This window comes from Papaver somniferum, chromosome 1 (assembly GCF_003573695.1).
Source record: "Papaver somniferum cultivar HN1 chromosome 1, ASM357369v1, whole genome shotgun sequence".
NCBI classification, from domain to species: domain Eukaryota; kingdom Viridiplantae; phylum Streptophyta; class Magnoliopsida; order Ranunculales; family Papaveraceae; genus Papaver; species Papaver somniferum.
The window spans coordinates 47,914,187-47,922,236 of record NC_039358.1 but is presented as its reverse complement, the minus strand read 5'-3'; positions in this window follow the sequence as shown (position 1 = coordinate 47,922,236).

Genomic DNA, 8,050 nt, shown 5'->3' with positions numbered 1-8,050 from the left:
CTCAAGAAGAGGTATGATGCTGACAAGAACGACATTCACGTGAGGTGTGAACACACAAATCACGAAGGCATCCGAATGCTCACAACCAATCATCATAATCTAGAGTGATTTGTGATGATGATATCTTAGTGTTGATTCCTTGGCTCAAAACCTTCGGGTTTATCACAGCCTCATCTAACAACTCTATGCGGGGCGTTTGCGCACGGGATATAGGTAAAAACAAAGAAAGCAAAACGTACAAGTAAAGATCCATGGGGTTAAACAAATATAAAGTGCTGAAATGTAAACAAGACCGAGGTTTACGTGGTTCAGCACTAAGGCCTACGTCCACGGAGTTTGTTGTTTCACTATGTTCTTCACGGTTACAAGAGTAGTCGAATGGCTTTTGGGTTTACATGTATTTTCTCTTCTAAAGGATTAACTTACACTCGTAATCTCTCTCTCCTTCCCTTCCTGATTTTTCCGATCCCCCTTCCTCTTGGTGGAGAAGGGGTATTTATAGGGTTAGAGTGTGGTACCCATCTATGAAGGTCGTTGGAACCTTATCTTCTAGTGTCTTGTGTCCATCACGCAGAGGTCTGCGTTTTCCACTTGATCACGCAGAGACATCCTCGCTCGTCCCACGGGTTGATCGACACGTATACTGCTCAGAGTGTTTAATGAGGGTGGTTGAGATGCCTTCTCGTGTCAGACAAGTGTCTTCTGCCCCTGTCACGTCCGTGTCAGCTAACTTTCTCTCCACCGTTGATCTTAGCTTCTTTTGGGATGAGATAAAGTAACTCCTTGGGGTTTATTTGGTGTTCCGTAGTGCATCGTATTTTGATGTCTTGGCCTGCATGCTTTCCACGTATTTTTCTATATACACGTGTCTGATGGTGAGATATATGTATACACATGAGGAATGCGACTCTGGTGATGTTTAACTATGCTGATTTAGTCTTCCTTTCTAATCATAAGGCTTTTTTTTGAGTGTCCTATGTTTTACTAGCTTTCATTGTTTTGTGAAGCTACTTGGGATTTCGCTGACGTGTAAGGGCATCTTCACATGCAGTGAACTGTTATTGTCATCAATATGTGATTGTTGTGGCCACTGACTGACCACCTCGCCTAATTAGTCTTTTAATTATTGTGATCATGGGTTCTATCAAGTACTTCTAATTTATGTGAATAAATCACATTTTAACTTAGGCAGGAATCACAAACACTTTAATATGGTAATCAAAAGTGTTTGGACCAATAGCTAACTTGCATAGATAAGGAAACATCACCAACTTGACCAAAAATCCTTTTAGTCACGTATTGGGCCCAAGTTCGCGGACCACTCCAAAGCCCATGAATGTTTCCTACTAATGAACTTAAATCACTCATAACTTTGTCGTTATAACTCGGAATTGAGTGATTCTTGGCTCATTGGATTCACAAGCTCATTCACTATAACATGAGATCCTTTATAGGGATAAAGGTTATTATCACCAAAGTCATGAATCAAATAACCTCAAGTATATATACATAAATGTAAATTTACCGTCATAGGAATTGTTCCATAGAGTGAGCATTTATCTCGATAGATTAGAAAGGTAGAATTGAACAAGAATCCAAATGAAATCAATCACATACATTTTTTGATGAAGTACTTGTTGATGTCTTCTTGTAGCCTTCACTCTTCAATCTTCATCCTTTAAGCATAACTTCGATTCAGCTTCTTAGACCTAAACTAGTCTGAAACTATCTTTAGTATGCTAAATCAAGAATGCATTTTGGCAAATAAAATTGAAAACTAACTTGACATACCAACGCTAGTGGGTTCAACCGAGCAGTGCTCTAACAATCTCCCCCTTTGTCAATTTTGGTGACAAAACCATTTTACATATGGCTTGTACTTGTTAAAAGTAAAAACGACAATCTTGATTTCCTTGGTTCTTCAAATATTCATGTGTTCATCTTGTACTTGTTGAAGATCCATCATAGTATTATTACACAGCATCAAAGTTTCATTGTATCACAACTTTGACAATAATACTACGGTGATATGTATCATTCCCCCTTAGTCAATACTCCATCTCACATGGAAACCACTCCCCCTTACACAATGATCCGAAAACCATGTGTATATGTAGTAGAACTACACATTAATTCTCCCCCTTTTTGTCAATAAAATTGTCAAAGGTACAAGAACGGGATCCTACTGAAATTTCCGAGAAGAGACGTTTCATAGACTTATATGAAAAAAAATACATACCAACTTTATTTAGATGCAATCATAGAGCCGAGGCTAAATGCATTCATCAAGGAGTTTTAATATACAAGATAACCCCTATAAAATTCCACAGCCGCACACCCCTCAAGATATTACCATTAAGCACAAGTTCAAAAGAACTCTCCCCCATTTGATGTCATTCCCGAAAGAACAACAAGAGCGATCTTACTCCAGAGATAAGGATTTATAAATTGGATTTTAGAAAACCCACAAGGAGATATGATTTAAGAATCAATCATTGAAAGTCTCTCATGAGATCATGTTACTAAAAAAGTTTAGAACTATCTCATGGTAATAATATACAATATGTGATCATGAAGATCAAGTATTGTGATCATCTTTTCTAAGATACAAACTTGTATGAACAAGACTTAATATGCTTAAAAGGAAGAATAAACTTTTCCACGAGGATTTACACCAACAATGGTTACCATAAGAGTATGAAAAAAATTCTTTGACAATAAAAACCAACATCCATGGCTTTGATAATTGCTTCTAACCTGTTAAATTTAAGAATTTCAATCACAAATCAAGTTAGGTAATTAAGACTCATACATGTGGTATCTACCCATATGATCACTTCCATAAAAACCATATTCTTCTTCACCATAACTAGTTCAATTGACTCAAATGAACTAGTTAGAGAGTTGTTCAATTGCTATGAGATCTTATGTAACTACACAAGACACAATTGAAACAAAGATGATTCGATTCGATGAATCGGCTCATGAACTTTTTAGCCACGGTTTGCATAAAGCATTCCTTGGTAATTTAAGTTTCATGCTCAGAGCATATCTTTAGATCATAACCACTTAAGCTCACAAACAAGTTCGCGGACTTAAGATAACCGGCAGAGTTTTCCAAACTCAGCAGAAAATCTCGGCAAGGAGACTTCCGCCAGTTCGCGGACTAAAGGCGCAAACGAGTTTTTGGAAAACCCAGCAGAAATTCTCGGTATGAGAACTTCCGACAGTTCGCGGACTGGGTTCGCGGACTTGGCAAAGCAAATTCCTCCGGTTTCTCTTGATCAACAAAGTTCGAAAACTTCGGTTCAAGGAATACATGGTTATGTAATCTAAACCCTCATTCCAATCATTGATACATTCTCAGAGGACGTTATATAGTCGTTATTCACAGACTATTTCACGTCAGAGCAATTCTCAAAGTAATTGAAACTTTTCATGACTTTCGTCACTAGGTGAAGATAAAATTGATTGAAGCGAAAGCTTACCAACACATGTTTCGAGGAATATATAAGCGAGTTAAACTCAGCTCGAAACAATAAATTGTTCCACATATTCAGAAATTTCCCAACTTAATATGTGCGCCCCAATTCTTTTGCAATCCTCACCAAATTTATTAGGGCTTCTTGGCGAGGATGCACTTTCAACACAATCAGGTTGTGTTGAGGTGAGCAAAATCTTGCTCACTACAGGTATTCGAAACAAAATCATGCATGGACTCTAGGAAATTAAAAACTTCCTTGAAACTTTCAATAAATGTTTCGTACCTTTTTAAGATGTTATCCCTTGTCAAACTCTTGTCTGGGAGATCCTTCTTAATAGAACTCGTTGCTTTATTGGTCTTCTTTGGTACCCATTTCTGAGTAGCTTTTGGAGCAACGTATTTCTTTTTCTCCCCAATATAATTGTGAAACTTCTTTGGGGGAATACTGAAAGAACTGATATTATGAGACTCAGTTTTTCTCTAGTTTGGAACATCAGATCTTGTCATCCTAACAGAATCATATCTGGTTTTATCTCGTTTAAGAAATCTGCAATTCCTTTGCAAGTGACCTGGTTTTCCACAATAAAAACAATGTTTAGTATAATGGAAAAAGTTATGTTTAGTATTACCTGAATGTGTATGTGCTTGCTTTGGAGCTTCCCAGTATTTCTTCTTTTCGCCATCCATAGTTGGTAGAGATACTTTATTTTTGTCAACCGTGGAAGGTTTTGGTTGAGAAGAATATTTAGCTTTGACAAATTTTACCTCTTTGCAAATACTAGGAGCGTCTATTCCTTCATATCTCAATCCTCGTGTATCACGATGAATTCTACGTGCTCCCAATATCGAGATTAATTTATCTGAGCTGCTAATTCTAGACAAACTCTCTTTTAAGCTCAAGTTTTCTTCTTCCAAACTTTTGACCTTCTTAAGCGCAATAACTAGATCATTCTTGGATGATTCACATTGAACTTTGAGATCTTCTCGTTCTGAATCAAATAACTAGTTCATCTCAATATTCTCCAAGTTATCTAGCTTTGCTTGAAGAGTAACTTCCCGATCTCGACCTTCGGCAATTTCTTCTTTAAGTTTTCGTATTTCTTTGAGATAATCTCTTGCACCAATAGAATCAAGTTGGTCTTAGAAGTCTTTATTCCGACTACGAAGTCTATCATATTTAGCTTTCTCACTGAAAATGGTGCTTTCAGCCTCCGAGAGTTTCCGATGACTTTCTTTAAGAATATTATTAGCTACTAGATCATCATGGAACACTTCTTCCTCAGAATCAGAATCAGTATCAGAAAGAATTTTTCCAGAAGCTAATGCAACCTCGCCTATGAGCTCTTGAGGATTATAATATTCAGGTTCATCATCAAGAGTAGGCAAATCTGCTGCATATGTCGATTGTCTACGACTCCAGCTAGGACATACTGCAGACAAGTGCCCGAAACCAAGACAGTTATAGCATTGTACATCATCCTTAGGAGATGTTACACTTTTAGAAAAACTCTTTTTCCTGTCTCTCAAGAATTTTCTAAATTGTCGTGGAGTAACATCCTTAGTATCTGGCGAACCAGATTTATCCTTAGAGGATTCAGAATCGTTTGCAGCTTTAAGAGAAATCACCTCTTTTCTTGCGTGTTCATTATCAAATATCTTTAACTTTCCAGCAAGAGTACTTCTAGAGAGTGTAGAAAGATCGTTTCCTTCTTCAATGACATGTTTCTTAGACTCGTATCTTGATGGTAGAGACCTGAGAATTTTGCACACAATATCTTTCTCCGGAATAGTTTTTCCAAATGAAAAAGAGGAGTTAATTATTTGAGAAAGTCTTTGGTGAAACTCATCAAAGGTTTCATCATCAGACATGAGAAGGTATTCCCAGTCAGAAGCTAGATTTTGAAGCCTTGCTTCTTTCTCTGCGGCATTCCCTTCGAATACGGTTTCTAAGAATCCCAAGCATATTTAGACTTATTGCACGTAGTCACGTGGTGCTGAAGATCTGGGGTAATGGCATGGATGATAGCATTCAAACCGTCGGAGTTTTGCTTTGCAGCAAGTATCTTGGCAGAACTGTATTCACCAATGTTCTTGGGAACGTTTACATCTCCAACTGCCACAACTGGAGCATCATAGCCATTAACTATATATATCCATGATTGAAAATCACGTGCTTGAAGAAAAGCTCGCATAACAATTTTCCACCATAAGTAATTAGTGCCATCGAAGGATGGTGGTACGTTTACAGAGATATCACCTCTTTCCATAGAATCAGATTGCTACAAACACAGACTTATGAGGTCTTAGCGTGTTTGCCTGCTATGATACCAATTGAAAAAGCGGGGGTCTAACAACACCACCCAATATTTCGTTTGGCAATCTGAATAGACAAACTCCAATATACTTTCAAGAGAATCAACTAGACAGTTAGACTCAATCTATCAAAAGTATATCAAAGAGTTTTATATCTCTATCTCTTGATTCAATCCGCAATCAGCAAATAGGGATTTGCGAGCCCGATTGAATATAAGAGGATTAACTTGAACAGTACCAAAGACCAATGTTCAAGTGTCAATCAATTCACTCAACAACCCTAAGGCCGGATACAAGAACTGATTGATCTTAACGTACAACCTATGATATTTCTATTATATAAATAAAATATAATGCGGAAAGAAATAACACAGACACCAGAATTTTGTTAACGAGGAAACCGCAAATGCAGAAAAACCCGGGACCTAGTCCAGAATAAACACACACTGATAATAAGCTGTTACACCAATTTCCTACTACCTAGTCGGACTAGATGTAATACCTTCTTCAGCACTTGTAGAACTCCTAGCAGAATACCGATTCTCTTTAGGAACTCTTCACACAAATCTTCTAGCAGAACCCAAAGTTCTCTTTAGAAGATACACCACAACGATCGATACAATTTGATGTTTTGTTTGCACAAAACACCAGTTTGGTTTCCCTTTAGATGTGAATCAAGGTTTTGGAAATCTTGTGTTTATTTTGATAAAAAAAATTACTAGGTAAAAGTAAAATCAAAACAAACTTGTAGATTAAGGTTTTAACTTATAATCAGTATGCGTACACACAAGGAGTCCGTGAACCTAATTTCCGTAAGTAAACTTGGGTGATTCCAAAGATCAATTTCCAAGTTAAGAAAACCCTAATAATTCTACAACAAGAACAACTAGAATAAATCTAGAGATATCTTGTTTCAAACTTCTCAAGGATTTTTACGAGATGCCTTAAAAGAAGTTTTTCTTTCTAGCCTCCGATTTCGACTAACAAGTGTTGACATACGATCGGAAACTGAAATCTATCAAAACCTAGGGTTTATGATCAACAACTCTTGAATGGTTTTATATCAGAAGAGAAAACCTTAGAATAGACAAGAGGTGAAAAACCTAGAATACAAGTTGTATGATCAATCACGAGGATTAAATCCAACTTGGCTTTGTGATCCCTAATACAAAGACTTTTATCTCACTCTTGTTCACGAAGAACAGAAGACATGGAAAACAACCTGCAGAGCTTACGCCAATTTTCCAAAGGGATAAAAACGTGTAAACTCGCGAACTCATTATTTATAATGAACATTAGCTTAGAAGCTAAGCAAAGCTATTTTCCTTTTACAAGACTCTCCTAAAAATGGGAGTCTTTCCTAAGTTAAAACTCTTGCCAAAATAATTAAATAAATAACTTATTTAGCAAAAATTATATTTATGTGAATAAATCACATTTTAACTTAGGAAGGAATCACAAACACTTTAATATGGTAATCAAAAGTGTTTGGACCAATAGCTAACTTGCCTAGATAAGGAAACATCACCAACTTGACCAAAAATCCTTTTAGTCACGTATTGGGCCCAAGTTCGCGGACCACTCCAAAGCCCATGAATGTTTCCTACTAATGAACTTAAATCACTCATAACTTTGTCGTTATAACTCGGAATTGAGTGATTCTTGGCTCATTGGATTCGCAAGCTCATTCACTATAACATGAGATCCTTTATAGGGATAAAGGTTATTATCACCAAAGTCATGAATCAAATAACCTCAAGTATGTATACATAAATGTACATTTACCGTCATAGGAATTGTTCCATAGAGTGAGCATTTATCTCGATAGATTAGAAAGGTATAATTGAACAAGAATCCAAATGAAATCAATCACATACCTTTGTTGATGAAGTACTTGTTGATGTCTTCTTGTAGCCTTCAATCTTCAATCTTCATCCTTTAAGGATAGCTTCGATTCAACTTCTTAGACCTAAACTAGTCCGAAACTATCTTTAGTATGCTAAATCAAGAATGAATTTTGGCAACTAAAATTGACAAATAACTTGACATACCAACGCTAGTGGGTTCAACCGAGCAATGCTCTAACAAAACTCTATATACATATTGTCCAGGATCATTAAGTTGGTCTATATACGCAATTGTATTAGGTTTTTTCCATACAAGTTGTCGAACGAAAAAATTGGTGTGTACTTGGTACCCTCTCCTTTTCAGGTTATCCTCGAATCTATTGGGTGGTAGAGATCCAAGTTTGGA